The sequence below is a fragment of the Eriocheir sinensis genome, unplaced genomic scaffold, assembly GCF_024679095.1.
Source record: "Eriocheir sinensis breed Jianghai 21 unplaced genomic scaffold, ASM2467909v1 Scaffold15, whole genome shotgun sequence".
NCBI lineage: Eukaryota > Metazoa > Arthropoda > Malacostraca > Decapoda > Varunidae > Eriocheir > Eriocheir sinensis.
In genome coordinates this window covers 407,035-424,733 of record NW_026110850.1, presented here as the reverse complement: position 1 = coordinate 424,733, position 17,699 = coordinate 407,035, and the positions used below count along the sequence as shown (strand labels likewise).

General features: G+C 45.6%; 1 long non-coding RNA gene across 2 annotated transcripts; it reads left to right on the top strand.

Moving 5' to 3' along the window:
- Nucleotides 1-611: 611 nt before the first annotated feature.
- LOC126990224 (uncharacterized) lies at nt 612-16,866 on the top strand. 2 transcript variants are annotated; one of them, XR_007744131.1, is made up of 7 exons: nt 612-699; nt 2,987-3,107; nt 3,461-3,642; nt 3,986-4,088; nt 10,195-10,332; nt 12,868-12,998; nt 16,437-16,866. It is a non-coding gene; the product is annotated as an uncharacterized LOC126990224 (long non-coding RNA). The 2 variants fall into 2 exon arrangements; XR_007744132.1 differs by lacking the exons at nt 10,195-10,332; nt 12,868-12,998; nt 16,437-16,866 and adding an exon at nt 4,406-5,105.
- The last annotated feature ends 833 nt before the right edge of the window (nt 16,867-17,699 follow it).

Here is a 17,699-nt window from a genome sequence, read left to right as displayed (position 1 = left end):
TCGTTTATAGCCCATACAAGCACAGCGCAGGAAAACAATTGGTCCGTTCCCAGCCTGGCGTCTTAGTCCCTATTACCACTACAGTTTTGATTTCCCCTTCACTTCCCTGGCCAGAGGAGCGACTTAGCGCTTGTCAACGCTAATTTGCAAAGAGAATTTGACGTCTGAAAATGGTGAGTAGAGTTATTAAATTATTAGGAAGGAGGAACAGGAGGAGGAGGAGGGGAAGGTAATGAAACATGGAGGAAGAGGAAGGAGTAGTGAAATGATGGTTAGGTATGGATAGTTATGTAGCTGGAGGAGCAGCAAGTGTTAAAGAGGAGAGTGGGAGGGAACTAAGGAACGAGGAGGAGGAGGAGGAGGAGGTAATTAGGAAACAAGGTCGAAGGAGGAGGAAGAGGTGAAGTGATAGGTACGTAGTTGGAGGAGGAAAGGGAAAAGGGGTTATTAGGATATTATAGAGAGGGAGTGGAAGGAGAGGGAGCGGGAGGAGGAAGTAGTGATAGTTATGAAGTTGAAGAGAAAAAAGAAAGGAGAAGGAGTAAGGGGGAATAACCGATCCTAAATGAAGGGGGAGGGGAGGGGGAGCGCAAGAGGGAGGAGAGGAGGAGAACAGTTGTCAGTCAAGGAGGGAACTTGGCCTGTGAAGGCTGTGGGGACGGTGTGGAGGCAGCGGAGACACTTGTCGTTCAGGTGACGGTGAGTGTCGTGCACTGTGGTTAAGTTAAGGCTCTGAATCTGTGTTGAGGCTCGGGAGCGATGTTTTCAGGGTCAGGATATGTTTTAATGCTAGTATCTGTGTACAGCCTAACTCACTCCAGCCATTCCTGGGGTCCACGTCCACCCAACAGCTTCCTCTTATGTACCTCCATTATAATAATAATAATAATCCGCCCAATGTTCATCCACCCAATCAGCTGCCATGTCGTTGATTACCTGCGTATTGTTTTTTTTCTCACCAGTCCAAATCATTCCACCTCTTTTTAAGAGGTTTATTACCACATCCACCCACTAGCATCCCCTGATGTCCCTCCACCATTGCTCCCACTTGTGCAATGCTATTCCTTTCCTGCTCTGTATAATCCACCAAGGCCTCACCTTAAAATTCCACCTCCACACTCTTAAAGAAGACTCGCAGCGTAGTAGTTTAGTCTGTCTATTTAGTATTTGATTTTGAACAATAACTGAAAAGCCAGAATGATTGAATCACTGATTCTGATGACTGATATCGATTGACTGATTGAGTCCGACTCACCGTAAAAAAAAAAAAAAAAAAAAATCTGAACAATGTCGCTCTGCAAATGTCATCTTCGATAGTTTTCAAAGTATCGCAAAAAAGTACCGCAGGATTTTTTTGTGCGGTCCGCGGTAGTGCGGTATTTTCAGAAATTTTGCGGTAGTGCGGTATCTGGATCTGGATAATAATGCGCAGGGCACCTGTATGGTGCATAACACGCATATTTGTTGGCTGTTAGGGGGACGGGGGAGCCGAGTGTGCAGGGGAGGGAAGTGAATCAAATGTAATTGTTAGTGTTGGTGTGTTGTGGTGACAAGTGAGTGTGTATTTGTTTTTTGAATGAGTCTATTGTATCGCAGTCTAAAATCTGTTGAGGGAGGCTGTTCCAGTCACGTATGGTGCGTGGAAAGTGTGAGTGCTTGTATGCGTCAGTGTTAGTATGATATGTTTGGTATTTATATATGTGTTACGAGTACGTTGACTGTTTGCCTTGTGTAGGTATGTTTGTGGGTCAATGTCAATGTGAGTGTTTGTGATCTTGTACATAAGTGTAAGTCTGTGTGCTTGTCTGCGTATGTGAAGAGGTTCCATGTTTATCTGTTGTTTGATCCGTGTTGTGATGCCAGGCGTTCGTGTGTAATTGTTTGTAATGAACCTTGCCGCCTTGATGTTGATTTGTTCTAACCTATCAATGTTTATGTGTGTGTAAGGATCCCACACCGTTGAGCAGTATTCCAGTGTTTGTCTCATAAGTGTGTCATAAGCTATGTGTTTAATGTCAGATGTGCAGTTATGTTAATTCCTCCTCAGGAACCCCAGTGTTCTGTTGGCTGTGGCACTGATATGGCCTATGTGGGTGTTGAATTTCAAGTTAGTTGAGAGATGAATGCCAAGGTACTTGTGTGTGTGAACTGATTCTAAATTTGAATTGTGGAGAGTGTAGGCGTGATGGATGGGGTTGTGCGCTCTGGTGAATCTTAATAGTTTGCATTTGTCTGGTCGGAAGTGCATCTGCCTGGAGGGCGTCCAAGTCGTTTTGTAGTAGTCTGCAGTCGTCAGTTGTCTTCACTGCTCTAAACAGTAAACTATCGTCGGAAAATAGTCTAGTGGAAGAGTTAGGCGTTGACAGTGGAAGATCATTAATGTAACAGGAGGAAAAGAAGGGGGCCTAGAACGGTGCCTTGTGGGACACCTGAAGAAACAGGGACAGTGTCGGATGAAGATCCGTCAAGAAGAACACGTTGAGTCCGGTTAATAAGAAATGCAGTGATCCAGTGAAGAATAGTCTTTTGTTCGGGACTTTGTCGAAGGCTTTGGCAAAATCTAAAACAATATTTTCAACTTGTTTAATGTCACGTCGGTCAAGTAGTCTCGTGATGTCGTGATATGTAGTAATGAGTTGCGATTCACATGAGCGTTTAGGTCAAAAGCCGTGTTGTGAATCAGTAAGGATGTTGTTTGCGTCAAGGTGATTCATTATGTGTTTGTGTATATTATGTACTTTTTTTGTGATGTGGTACTACCGCACTAAGTGCCGCACTTGCCCACCTCTTCTGCCTTCACACCCCACGCACCCCACGCCCCTGGAGGCCCTATCACATGGATGGAAGAGTGCCTTTGGGGATGACTCATAGAACTTTGCCAATTCATTCCTCTTCCTGTTTTGTCCCTGCTTTTTTCTTATTTTTTTCTAGCTATTTCTTGGTTGAAGTTCTGTTTCGTATTTGACCGTTCACTTTGTACTTCTAGGTTACGGAAACGAGGACTTGCGCACTCCCTCCCCTTTAATTGCCATCATCAGGCTCCGAGTCGCCCTCCGTGAACGACTCCCTGATGGGGACAGAGCTGGGCGGAAACACAGCCGGCATCGGTGAGTGTGGAGAATTTTACCCAGCACTAATTCTTACCTTTCTTATCCTTCTTCATTATAAATATTAAAACTATTCAGTATTTTCCTCTCCTCCACCAAGTGTTATTTTACCGAGCACTTCTTGTCTTTACTTTTATCCTTCTTCTCCTTCTGTCTGGAAATGTCAACACCTCTGTCAAGTCCTAGTTTCCTTATTCCTTCTGTGAACTTATCTCTGAGTCTCCTGTTGAATATTTTACTGAGCACTTCTTGTCCTTTTATATCTTGTCTCAGAAATATTAGCACACTGCAGCACCTTCCACTCCTCCTACAAGTATTCTTTTCCTTACTCTTTCTGTCTTTCACTCCATCAGACGCCCTGGAGGGAGGACTGTCATCGGAGCAGGGTTCGGTGATGTGTGGTGGTGGCACGGTGCGGCGGTGGTGCTGTGGTGGCTAGTGCTGGGCCTCCTCAGGGACCCCAGCGACGTGGCCTCCCCCCCAGAACCTCACCCAGATCTTGAATTTTTCAGAGCTCATGGAGACACCGGTGAAGGTGGGACAGAGTGGTGGCAATAGTGTGTCTTGGGGTCATGTTCTTAAACCTTTCAGATTTAACAAGGCTTTCATAGGACTTGTACGTAGGCATTTTCGAGGGCAGTTTTATGACCTTGGTGTTGTTTAGCCTTGCTATAAAATGAACCTCAATAACACTCATTAGATTCCGACCAATCTCTTTTACTGGCCTTTAGAAATCGTTGACATGAGAGGCGGAAACGTCTGAAAATACTGGCATATATTTTTTTAGTCAAGCTAACTAACTCAGTGACTAACTAGGATTCATTAAGTAGTATAGTTTTCTTTTTCTGTGTTGTTGACCTCCAGTTCCTCCCCAACAGCTGCGCAACAATTACCAGAACATCTCCCTGGACACTCAAAGCAGCCCGGAGCCGCCAGAGCTCATCCTGCCCCACACACATGGTGGCTCCTTGCTGCTTCAGGGTGGGTGGGTGTTGTAGCTTTAAGTCTCTCATCTATCTGGACTTTTACACACACGCCTGTCTCCCTTCTTTATGTCTTGTCGTACCTTCAAGTCTCTCTCCTTCCTATAGATCCTTACACAAGATGAACATTTAATTATTTGCAACAGTCCACCACACAAGTTTATCTCCCTTCTTTATGCTGCAACATTTGCTAGCTCTACTGTGCAGAAAACCGGCATTGCTTACATAATGTATCCCCCGCAAATCAACCGTCTCTCTGTTTCTAACCTTAACAGTTCCCCTTGTTGTGCACATAATTTTATTCATCCCCCGCAGTGCTATCACACACAAGCATTAACACGTCTGCTCCAGTCCCTGACGGTGCCCCCTGCCTGCCGCCGGGGCATGACCACGACACCCCGCTACCCCGAGACATGCCCACCCGCCTCTACCGAGCAGGGCTGCCAAAGTTGGCCTTAAAAGGCCAATTTGGCTTTTTTAGAGGTACAATGACCTTCAAAAAATTTAGGTCCAGAGGCCAACCGTATTTTAGACTTTTATTGGCCTTTTTTCTAATGTTCAGCATGTATCCTGCTGTTATTTAAAATATTATTAATGGCTCCCAAAGAAATAAAGATAATATGATGTTAGCGCAAAAGGACATGTGATTAAGAGCATCTAATGCACTTGATAATATGGACATCATTCGTTACGTGTTTGGTACCGGTCTTTACGCACCCTTTGTCACGCACTCCTCCGTCCCTTCCCTCTCCCTGCTCCCCTCAGGTTGTAAAGTTAAAAGTCCGTCGCGGCTGACACGCGTCCTACGTATTGGGAAAGTTGAGCTTGGTTTCTAAAGGCGCTGAAAATTACATGAGCAGCTAATTTGTCATTCATCTAAACTGACATGGGTAAATGGAAAACTTCGTATAGTGATGGGAGAGCTTACCGAGAGGAATGGGAGAAATTAAGACCATGGGTGGCTGATGTTATAGTAGGATATCAATGTATTATTATTATTATTTAGTATCACCACGAATTAGGCATACAATTGTCAATGGAAAAAAAACGACAGATAGATCACGCCACCTTATAGGAATGTCATCCGTCAGTGTTTACCGTCTCAGTTTTATATACAAAGCATTTCATCGTGCGTAGAGGTTACCTTGACATACGTGACCAATTGTAACAATTATTCTCCAACCTGTAACTCGTCACTCCTTCACGAGAGTACGACTGACACACAACAGTAGTCGCTCTCGGTTCGGTTAGTGGACTAGGAGCCGCTTTCATGCAAACAGATAAGTCCGGCAAAAAGCATGTAATAGCGTTCGCCAGTCGAGTTCTAACAGCTCCGGAAAAGAACTATTCTGTTACCCACCTAGAGGCTCTTGCCATTGTGTGGGCTCTGAAGCATTTTCGAGACATAGTGATGGGGTACATAATTGTGGTGTATACGGACCACGCGGCCATAACTGATCTTTTCAAGGGTAAAAACCTACACGGTCGTCTGGCAAGATGGTTCTTAACGATCCAAGCATACAATGCGGAGATAAAATATATCACCGGGAAAACAAATGTGGTCGCAGATGCCTTATCTCGGAATATTCCGATAGGCGCGATTACCACCCCAGAGGTCATCCACAACTTCACTTCACCTGAGCTACACACTGCTCGGCGAGACCGCCCGGTGTGGAAGAGGTTAATTTACGCCCTCGAGTCGGGAGACGAATCAAACCTTCCTGAATTGCCAGTTCCCTTTTCGCAATTCTTCCTATCAGAGGACAACAGTCTTTGTAGGTCATGGCCAACCAAACCTGTACCTATAGAACAGCTGGTCGTCCCAGACAAATACGTCCCCGTGACGCTTAAGCTGGTCCATAACATACCCATTTCGGGTCACCCAGGAAGAGACAAGACGCTATCTGTCACCAGACGAAAATTCTACTGGCTCACATTACGGGTTGATGTAGAAAAACCTGTCGCACATTGCTTCGTTTGTGCTAAGCACAAGGGGTCCGTAAAAGGGCCAGCACCTATGTTGCAATACCCAGTACCAGAGGCGCCTTGGGATGTTGTTAATATAGACTTATTACAGCTCCCCCAGAGCCAACATGGTTCGCGCTACTTATTGGTGTGCTTCGACCGGTTCTCTAGGTTTCTAGTTCTAGCGCCCCTCAAGGACAAGACAGCCACACGCGTGGCCCATGCCCTCGTGACTCACGTGTTGTGTCCACATTCGTCTCCTCGAATTCTTTTGAGTGACAATGGCACCGGGTTCAGGAACAGTATTGAGCGAAATATGCGCTCAGCTTAACATCACGCAATCCTTCATCACAGCTTACCAGCCAGCTGCTAATGGGTTGGCGGAGAGGGCTAATAGGAAAATCTTACAGGTCCTCAGGCCTATCGTGAACGATCTCCACGATAACTGGGAGGATTGGCTATCGCATATAGCCGCTTCCATAAATACGTCGGTAAACGACTCTACGGGGAAGTCTCCCTACTACATCTTATATGGGGTGGAGAAAAGTCTTCCGTACGACGTCCTATCAAAACCACAACAACCTCTCTACAACATTGATAGGTACGCACAACAGCAGATGCATGTTTTCCAAGATACACTCAGAGGTTATTTTTTTTTTTTTTTTTTTTTTTTTTTTTTTACATTGCAGCCTATTGCGCCGGTAGGCTTCTTCCAGGTGGATCCTGATGGTCGGTCCAAGGCTTCTTTCCGGTAGGTCCTGATGGTCGGCCCAGCCCGTTCTGGCGCAGGCGAGTGTTTATAGTGGCGCCATCTTGCATTGGCTCATGCTGCCCTCCCACAGCTCATCTTTGATCCTAGAATCTAGAGTCCGGGTTGATAGGTGGTCTTCTGGACAGCATGTGGGTAGTTTTAAGCCACTCGGCGGCGGCTGAAAAATCCCAGCTTGGTGGCACCGGGCGAGGATTGAACTCGCGTCCTCCTGAACACGAGGCCGTTACTTTGACGACTCAGCCACCGCCTCCCCTGTACGTTAAAAGCTACGAAGGTTGAAATGATGTCAAAACAACACAAACAGGCCGTCCTGGTGGAATTAAAAGAGGGTGACTCAGTCATGATTAAGCAAGCGGAAAGGAGTTCGAAACTGGGGGCTAGATTTGTGGGTCCTTACCGAGTTGTTCGGAATGTCAGGGGAAATCGGTTCGAGGTTCTCGAGTCGAATAGTGGAGTCAGTCTAGAAGTTTACAGTGATCGTCTGAAAGTAATTCCCTCACTTTTGGACCTTGATATTGGTAATTCCCCTCAGAGTCAAATGTTCAACAAGATAATCCCAACACCCATAGCTATAACTTGAGACCACGGGTTTAAATACTTCATTCCCACCACTTTCAGATCATGATGTTGCGTTTTCTGATCATCTTGTTGTCCCTCGGCTCCCTGCTTGCAACGACACCCATCCACCTGAGGCCTGGCGCCCTCACGGCACACATAGGAGAGGTCTTCCTCATAGAAGATGTGCTCCTCGTAAAATATCCATATACTTCCTTGACCAACACAACTGACACAATCAGGATAGTCTCAGAGAAACTACTCGGCATGGCAGACGCCATACGGGCTACCAAGACTAGGGAATCAAAGGCACCTTCTAGTCCCAACTCTCTGAATCTTTTTCAGTTATTGGAGGATAGGATTCTGTTCTTACGGGGAAAAGTTGATGAGGTAGACATGGATTATAGTTTCACTCCGTTCACTCTCGGGTAAAGAGGGGGTTGCTCAACATCGTTGGGTCCGCCTTAAAGTTTCTCTTCGGTACGGCAACCGACGAGGACGTGCGCGATTTGCGGGACCACTACGCTCATGTACTTTCCTTTGCTGCCCGAAATCGCAGGGTGATCAACGCCAATTGTAGAAAACTTGCGCGGTTACATACTCACATTGAGGAACTACTACAGCAAACAAATAAGATGGTAGAAGTTATCAACATAGTTGTCAAGCAGATCGACCAGGTGCATCAGTTTCTCCTCCTAGACCAGGCCTTGCATGTATTGGAAAACGTCATTAACTCTGTCGCAACGGCAAATCAGCAGGTTTTTAGCAACATGGTTGATGCAGCGCACGGTTGAGTCACACCTGCCTTGTTCCCTCTACACGATTTGAGAACGACTGTCCATATCGGGTATCAAAATTATAGCCTCACACCTTATTCACCCCGGACATGAGTCAATATTTTTACCCCTTGATTGAGTCCAGCCTCACCCCCGATGCCATAATCATTCATGTTCCATTTCAGACGGCGGACGTGTTTGAGACACGAAATTGTCCCGTTCCCTTTTTCCGCTAAGGACAGTGTGTTAGCCCTGGACACGTCCCCGTCTCTTGTTCTAATCGCGAAGGATTTCGCTCTGTATTCAACGGGTAGCTACTCACTCTTGCAATATTGCAAGGAGACGGTCTTCGGGCGTTTCTATTGCTCTACGTCTCTCATTGCCTTCCTACCAGTTCGGGGAGGGGTATGCGAGATCGCCCTCACCCGGGTGAACGCGTCTGACGCTCTTTCCCTGTGCCCCTACAAGCAGCTAACACCAACGCTTGTTTTCCATAAGAACTTTCAGGGTCTGCATTATTTTTATTTCCCTCAGTCATTCTATGTATCAGTCATCTGCCCGGAAGGTACCACTTATCAACGGGTTACTGGTCACTATGCCATAGCGGAAGCATGCTATATCCGCTCCACTAACATAACAACGTACCCGTCCCGGATCCGTCTGGTTTTCACGGCCAATATTTCCCATCGAGTGTTTCCTCTACGGTCTCTCGATGACATTCACTTCTCCGGCATCTCTTATCCCTTAATTATCCCTTAATTCATTATCTTTCGCAAACAAAACAGAGTTTGCGGAAACCCTGGAGGAAACGCTGCCTGAATACTTGCATCTCCCCTACCTGTACCCTGGATTTTTTGTACCAATGTTTCTGATGTTCGTCAGTCTCGTCGTCATGTGCTACCTTATTAGGAGGAACTATGTCCTGCACGATTATTTGGTTGTGCAGACACGGCAAGGTAATTTGGCAGTGGCAGTGGCAGTGATCGCGAGGTCGCGATCACTGGTAGGTGACCGAGCAGTGTTATAGTAGGATATCAATGTATCATTATTATTATTATTATTATTATTATTATTATTATTATTATTATTATTATTATTATTATTATTATTATTATTATTATTATTTAGTATCACCACGAATTAGGCATACAATTGTCAATGGGAAAAAAAAAAAACGATAGATAGATCACACCAACTTATAGGAATGTCATCCGTCAGTGTTTACCATCTCAGTTTTATATACAAAACATTTCATCGTGTGCAAAGGTCACCTTGACATACGTGACCAATTGTAACAATTATTTTCCAACCTGTAACTCGTCACTCCTTCACGAGAGTCCGACTGACACACAACGGCAGTCGCTCTCGCTCCGACGCTCCTTGTACATATAGTCTAAGAATATATTCGCCTTAAGGAAGGTGAAGCCTTAATCAACGCCCTTTAAACGCCCCCCGGTACACCGTTACACGGAGTAACAGAGGTGGGTCTTGTTACTGTACACTTTATAATTGTACACTAAAAAAGTCCATGATAAGTATTTATTATGTGATCAAATATATTGCTTATATGGTGTGGTAAGGTTGGCCTTTTTCTGGCCGTTTCGAACAAAACTCTGGCCTCGTAATGAACGGGACATCTGGCAACCCTGCTACCGAGTCCTGCACCAGGGCCGTGTCAGGCAGCACCAGGTGAGGGGCTGAAGCACCTTCCTGTAGAGTGGACTCGTGTTGTGCCTAATGATTGAAGGTGTAGTTGTAACTGTTTGGTGCCTGTTTTTAGTGACATGTTGAAAAATGTTACAAATTCTTATTCTCCAATTGTATGTCATTGCTGGAGTGTTAGTTTTCTCATGGGCACATCAATTACTTTGGCTAAATATGGTCTTAAGGACTATTTGAAGTGAGAAGGGTGAGGAGAATGTTAGCGGTGGTGATAGATTTTGCAGCTGTCCCCTTCACCACCTTTACTGTGCCACATGGGCTGAGGGGAGGGTTGGAATTGTTGTCGTTGATGATGACAATGATGTTTCCCGCAGGAGGTGATCAACGCGCTGGTGGCCGAGTGTGGGCCAGCAACTGACTACTTCTCGCTGGGTCTGCCGGGGTCTTCAGTACCCACCCTGGACTCCATCATGGCCACCAGCACCGTCACCACCTCCACCGATGCCAAAGTTGTGAGTCTTCAACTTCACCCACTTGTGCGGGACAGACTCAAGCTTTCACTCTGCCTTTTCACTTTCATCACGCACCTTCCTTCACAACTCCACCAACACCAAAGTTACCAGTGGCACCCCATTCTTACCCCTCTTTTTGACACGTTTTTTTTTTCCTTGAGCTGCCTCCCTTCCTTGATGTACTAAAGAAGAAATCTTATTCTCTATTCACTTGTGCCAGAAAGAAACTAAAAGCACTTCACCTCTTAACTCTTATAATGGTTATTATTGACCCACTTTACTTACTGGTTACCTCCACAGCCTCTTAACTTTTATATCCCTTCCTGCCGTCAGCAGAGCAGTCCCTCAGTATTTACTGCCATACCCACCTGTGCCAGAGACTAAAGGCACTCGCTCATCCTTGTACCCTCCTTCACCTACCTTCCTTCCTTCCCTTCTTAACAGTCACACCCTTTAGTGCTGTTGAGGCTAACAGCACTCTCCCTCATAACACCTCCCACCATCTTCCTTCCTTCCCTTCTCAGCAGCCACACCCTTTAGTGCTGTTGAGGCTAGCAGCACTCTCCCTCATAACACCTCCCACCATCTTCCTTCCTTCCCTTCTCAGCAGCCACACCCTTTAGTGCTGTTGAGGGTAGCAGCACTCTCCCTCATAACACCTCCCACCATCTTCCTTCCTTCCCTTCCCAGCAGCCACACCCTTTAGTGCTGTTGAGGCTAGCAGCACTCCTCATAAGAACATAAGAACATAGGGAAACTGCAAGAGGCCGAGTGGCCTACACAGGGCAGCTCCAGAATCCCCCCCACTACTCACGATGGGTGAGGTGAAGTTTCAGGGGTTACAGGTAGAGGCTTGATCCTCGTTTACCTTCGGTACGGGCGTACGCTCCAGTACCTTGTCTCCTTACTGCACCCACACCTCACTGCCACCTGTCATCCTCGTCCATGTAGTTATCCAGTCTACTCTTAAAACAAGCTATCGTCCCTGCACTAACTATGTGATTGCGGAGTCTATTCCATTCCCCCACCACCCTATTACTAAACCAATACTTGCCTATTTCTTTCCTGAATTTATACTTTTCTCATTTAAATCCATTACTGCGTGTTCTATCCTGCTGGCTAATTCTCAGTGTTTTACTTATATCGCCTTTGTTGTAACCCTTGACCCATTTGAATACTTCTATCAGATCTCCCTGCACTCTTCGTCTTTCTAGTGAATGTAAGTTGAGATGTTTCAGCCTATCTTGATATGGGAGGCTCCTCAGCCCCTGAATCATCTTGGTCATCGTCCTCTGAACTGATTCTAGCAAGTTGATGTCCATTCTGTAGTGTGGGCACCAAAACTGGACAGCATAATCTAAGTGTGGCCTAACTAACGCTAAATAGAGTCTGACCTCTGCACTCCTGTTGGTTACTCTCCTGTTAATAAAGCCTAATACCCTGTTAGCCCTATTCCTTGCACTAATACATTGCTTCCTTAGTTTTAGGTCAGAGTTCACTAACACTCCCAAAGCCCTTTCACACTCTGATCTGCCTATCGCTGTGGAGTCTAAACTTTACCCGTGTAATGGGTTGCGTGTTCCTACACTAAGTACGCTACACTTGGTGATGTTAAAATTCATCTGCCATTTCTCTGACCAAGCTGACAGTTTGTTGAGATCATCCTGCAGTGCTCTAGCATCCTCCCCTGTCCTAATAGTGCGTCCTATTTTGGTGTCATCTGCAAATTTACCTATGTCACTAGTTATCCCATTGTCTATGTCATTGATGTAGATAATGAATAAAAGCAGACCTAAAACTGAACCTTAAGGAACCCCACTTGTAACATTACCCCATTCGGATTTTTTTACCGTTAATGGTAACCCCTTGTTTCCTGTCGCTAATCCACGCCTTAATCCAATCAAATACCTTCCCTCTTATTCCATGAGCCCTGACTATTTAACAGTGTCTGGTGAGGTACCCTATCGAAGGCCTTACTAAAATCAAGATAAACTACATCGTACCTCTCATCATTGACAGCTGCCTCGTATACTCTATTGTAAAAGGATAAAAGACTAGTGAGGCACGACTTTCCTTTAATAAACCCATGCTGTGAGTCGTGAATTAAATTATGTCTGTCAATATGGTCCCTAATACTATCAGCTATTATTGACTCAAGCATTTTACCTATAACTGCATGGCGTCAAACTAATCGGCCTATAGTTTTCCATAGAAGATTTGTCTCCCTTCTTAAATATTGGAATAACGTGTGCCTGCCTCCATGAAACAGGCACCACCCCTGTGTCTAGTGACTTCCTAAATACTTCAGCTAACTGCCCACTGATTTCAGTTTTACATTCCTTTATTACCCTGGGGAAAAGTTCATCTGGCCCTGGACCAAGTTAACTTGGTTTATGCCAGCAGCACTCCCCCTCATAACACCTCCCATCACCTTCCTTCCTTCCCTTCTCAGCAGCCACACCCATTAGTGCTGTTGATGCCAGCAGCACTCCCCCTCATAACACCTCCCATCACCTTCCTTCCTCCCCTTCTCAGCAATCACCTAAGATGGAAGCCCTGGGTTTCTGCCTGGGTCCCTGCTGCCGCTGTGGTCACTCTCCCCGCCCCTGCCCGTGCTGCAGCTCTCAGCCTGTGACCTCACCCTCATGAACTGCTCCGACGTGAAGGTGAGGAGAGCAGAGGTGTTAGTGTTTGTTTCTGTCCCTTTCTTTTTATCCTCTTCACTTGAGTGTCTCTCTGGAATGCGAGACGGTTCGCCGGCGTGCCATTTCGCCGACGGGCTCGGGACGGTTCGCCGAAAATTCGGCGAACCGTCCCACGGTTAAAGATTATATGGGCCATTCCTACAGCCTGAGAACTAGGAAAAAAAAGTGTGCTCGATTGTTCAAAATCCGTAACTGATGCCTCATACCATAGGCCTATATGCAAATGTTTGTCATTTTTTCCTTCGTAAAATTTTGGTTTGAGTTAAGTATCACTCTTCCTACTGTACCTGACCAGAAGTTAATATATTCGTGGATGGGGTAAAAATAAGTTTTTTCCATCACCCAGGAATTACTCGTGCGTAAGGATATAAAATAAATGGAATTGATAATGTAAGTAAGAAAGCTTGTTGGTGACGTCTGCGAGCGTGAGGGAGCAGGAACGAAGCAGTGTTAAGAGACACTGGGCAGGGTTAGTCCGCTTTCGAGTGAAAAGCAGCCCGCCCCGCGCATGACTTCTTTTGTTATCCAGCGGCCGGGGTCAGAAGGCAGAAGCCAGGTCAGTCCGACCATGATCTTCCCAGCGTTAAGAGCAAGGAAGTCAGAGTCACTCCGCGTTCCGGTGGTTTATTGTTCGGTGTATGGATGTAGATCTGACCAGGGGCAGAAAGTAAAGCACTGTACGTTTACCAACGACGTTGACGAGATCCCATAACTGTGTGTGAGAGAGAGAGAGAGAGAGAAATTTACATAGATTTACATAGAAAATCAGACCACACAGACCCCAGACTAGGTGGTCTGTCCTTAAACCTAAGTGATTTTACATTAATCAGAAGGCTCCAAAACGCTGCTTTTCTACTCTAGTTAATATTAAGTTCAAGGAAGTGACGGTCGAGCTTGTTTTTAAAGGAGTCAATCGTGTTACACTGGACCACTGATGGTGGGAGCTTGTTCCATTCTCGCACTAAAACGTTGGTGAAGAAAAATTTGGTGCAGTCTGAATTTACTTGTCTACATTTGAGTTTTGTGCCATTGTTCCTCGTTCGCAAAGTGTCATCGATCATAAACAATTTTGTTCTGTCTACATTCGTGAAACTATTAAGTATTTTAAAACATTCGATCAGTTTTCCTCGGAGGCGACGTTTCTTAAGAGAACAAGTTAAGGGTGGAAAGCCTTTCTTCGTAGGATTTGTTGCGCAAGGAAGGGATCATTTTTGTTGCTCGACGCTGAACACCTTCTAGTTTAGCAATGTCCTTTGCATGGTGGGGAGACAAACTGTACCGCATATTCCAAGTGGGGTCTGACCAAACTATTGTAGAGCGGAAGTATTACATCTTTATTCTTGAATAAAAAAAATCTTTTAATGAAGCCCAACATTCTGTTCGCTTTATTTGCTGCATCGATGCACTGATGTGAGAATTTGAGGTTTGACGCGATTTTAATCCCCAGGTCCTTAACGCATTGAACGCTTGTGAGTTTAACGCCGCGTATTTCGTAATCGAGCTTCTTATTTTTTGTTCCAACTTGAAGGATCTGGCACTTGTTTATGTTAAAGGGCATCTCCCATCTATCCGACCAAGCTGAGATTTTGTGCAAATCCTCTTGGAGGCTTTTCCTGTCTTCGTCAGTGAGAACCGAGTTACCAATCTTTGTGTCGTCTGCAAATTTACTAATGCGATTATTGAGTCCAACATCCACGTCGTTGATGTAGATAATGAAGAGCACTGGGCCAAAAACCGAGTCCTGAGGGACGCCACTAGTGACCGGCGCCCTCTCTGAGTTAAATCCGTCAATCACAACTCTTTGTTGTCTGTTGCTCAACCAATTCGCGATCCATTGGTTTACTTGACCGTCAATGCCTATTTGCTTTAATTTATAAAGTAATTTATGAGGTGGGACTTTATCAAACGCTTTCTGGAAATCAAGATAGACTACGTCCACTGATTTGGTTACGTCATAAATTGAGAAGAGATCGTTATAAAAGGTCAATAGGTTTGACAGGAAGGATCTTTTGTTACGGAAGCCATGCTGTGAATCCCCAATTAATGAGTGGCTTTCGAGGTAACTCACAATTTTGTCTCTAATTATGCTCTCGAGTAGCTTACCTACAATTGAAGTAAGAGAGAGAGAGAGAGAGAGAGAGAGAGAGAGAGAGAGTGTGTGTATGCGCGCGAATATGCGGGTATGGCAAGTCTTCCATAGTTACCCCTCCGGTCCACGTTTTCTTTTTAGTATACTTTGATCTATATTTACATTTTGACCCTGCCTTCCCTACCCTCTTCCCCCTACTGGGTAATAAAGCACGAAAAATAAAATAATTTTATTGGTATAAAAATGAGTTTCTAAGCGGTATCGGCGAACTGGCACACCGGCGAAACGTCCTGCTTCCTCTCTCTGAACTATGTCTTATTTTTCATATTCGTGTCTGCTCATTATGGGGACTTTGTTTGTGTGGATATCAGTTTTTTCTTCCCCCTGATGCCCCTTTTATTGATCTATAATAATAATAATAATAATAATAATAATAATAATAATAATAATAATAATAATAATAATGATAAGTCTGGTATAGTTTTGATTCAGCCTCCTCTGTGTGTCTCAAACTACTGTAATGTCATGGTGGGAAAGGACAGAGCCATTGTGTGTGTTTGCAGCCCCTCCTGCTGTGTACTCCTGATTGCCTGGACCTCCCCTACACAGTAAACAGAGGGAGGCACCTACATGTGTTTATTAAGCTGGACAGCATGATTCTACTCTCACATGATAACTTCTTCGATGTGATGCCAGGGAGTGAAGATGCAGGCTAACTATTGCATTACGTAGTTGGACAGCTTGACTCTACTCCCCTTTTTTACCCTCACATATGATTACTTGGTCAACATGCTGCCAGGGAGTGAAGATGCAGGCTAACTCTTGCATTACAAAGCTGGACAGAATGATTCTATTCCTATTTTTCACCCTCACATATGATTACTTGGTCAACATGCTGCCAGGGAGTGAAGATGCAGGCTAAATCTTGCATTACAAAGCTGGACAGCATGATTCTATTCCCATTTTTCACCCTCACATATGATTACTTGGTCAACACGCTGCCAGGGAGTGAAGATGCAGGCTAACTCTTGCGCTATAAAGCTGGACAGCATGACTCTACGTGTAGTGCCGACTTGCCTGATGGGCGAGCCTCCCATAACCCACTTATTCAGGGGGGTACCTCTTTGGCCGACTGGTAAAGGAGTGGTTCTCCCGTTACGCTGGTCGCGGGTTCGATCCCCGGCGCCGGCAAACCTTTCCTTGTCTGGATTAATTTATCGTGTGTTTCGTTACACGCAGAGATCGTGTTGGAGTATTGTAAAAGTAAAAATTCTGGCATTTCATACTCACCTTTTCACCTGCATTCACAGGATCACTTGGTGAACGTGCTGCTGAAGAGTGGAAAGTGTGACGGGTGGTGGCGGACAAGATCGTTGGCCCACTCCACCTTGGCCATCCACTTCTGCCACGAGTTGGCCCACCAGACACTCCACACCAAGGTTAATAAGGCCATCAGTGTGGTCCAGGCATACCTTAAGGTTTGGCTTTACTCCCCTTGTTCTGGTGGTGTAGTAAGTGTGGGTTAGGGATGTTGCACGCTTCAGTTCCCTTCCCTCATCCATGATCTCTCTTGTCTTTGTACCAACAAGAACCAGTCAGCCAGTCCCTCAAGGTTTGACTTTACTCCCCTTGTTATTTTGGTGGTGTAGTAAGTGTGGGTCAGGGATGTTGCAGGCTTCAGTTCTCCTTTTTTCCTCCTTCCTCACTCCTAACCTCGATGTCCTTATGCTCTTCTTCTTACTCTCCATCCATTGTCTCGATCACTCCCCATTAATCAGTTTCTTCCTGCCTCCTGTCCTCCCTCCTTCTCTTCTTCCTTTTTTACCATCTGCTTGTCCGACTCTCCATTTTTTGTTCAGTATGTCATCTAAAAGGCAAAATTGGTTACTTCCCTCCTTCCCTCTCTATCCCATCATTCCAGCCCAGTTTTCCCTCCCTCCCTCCCTCCCTCCCTCTTCCTCTCTCTATTATCCTTCATTCCTTAATAGCATATCAGTTTTTGTATGGCAGTTTCTAATCACGTATTCTCCATTGCTCTACTGCATTCCATGTCTACGCCTCTGATGCACATGACAGAGTTGGCAGGACAATACTGTTCCTTATTCCCCTCTTTACCTCCATGCTCACACTTTTTCCTTTCATAACTCTCCCCAATGCGCCCACCACCTGTCTGCCCTTCACTGTTCTTTCCCTCACCTCACCTTTCATACTGCCATGCTTACATTAAACAGTCCCTGAATATTTAAACTCGGTAACCTCCTCCATTCTCTCCTCCCCTAACCCTATCCTACATTGTGTTGTACCCTCTGCTCTAACTGTGTACGGCTTTGCCAAATCAATGACATGTTCCCTCGGCCTCTCAACTACCATAACCTTACTCTTTCCAGCATTCACTCTCAGCTTCCTCCTCTTACACAGTAGTGAGTCGCCGCTCGGGTTGGATGTGTTGCGCCGTGCTCGCGAAAGCGCTGAGTCGACAAAACTCGACATGGCCGGCCGAGCCAAGAACTCGGTGGAGTTCTGTTACGTTTGTGCGGATCCCACAAGCGATAAGTGGATAGGGTGCTGTCTGT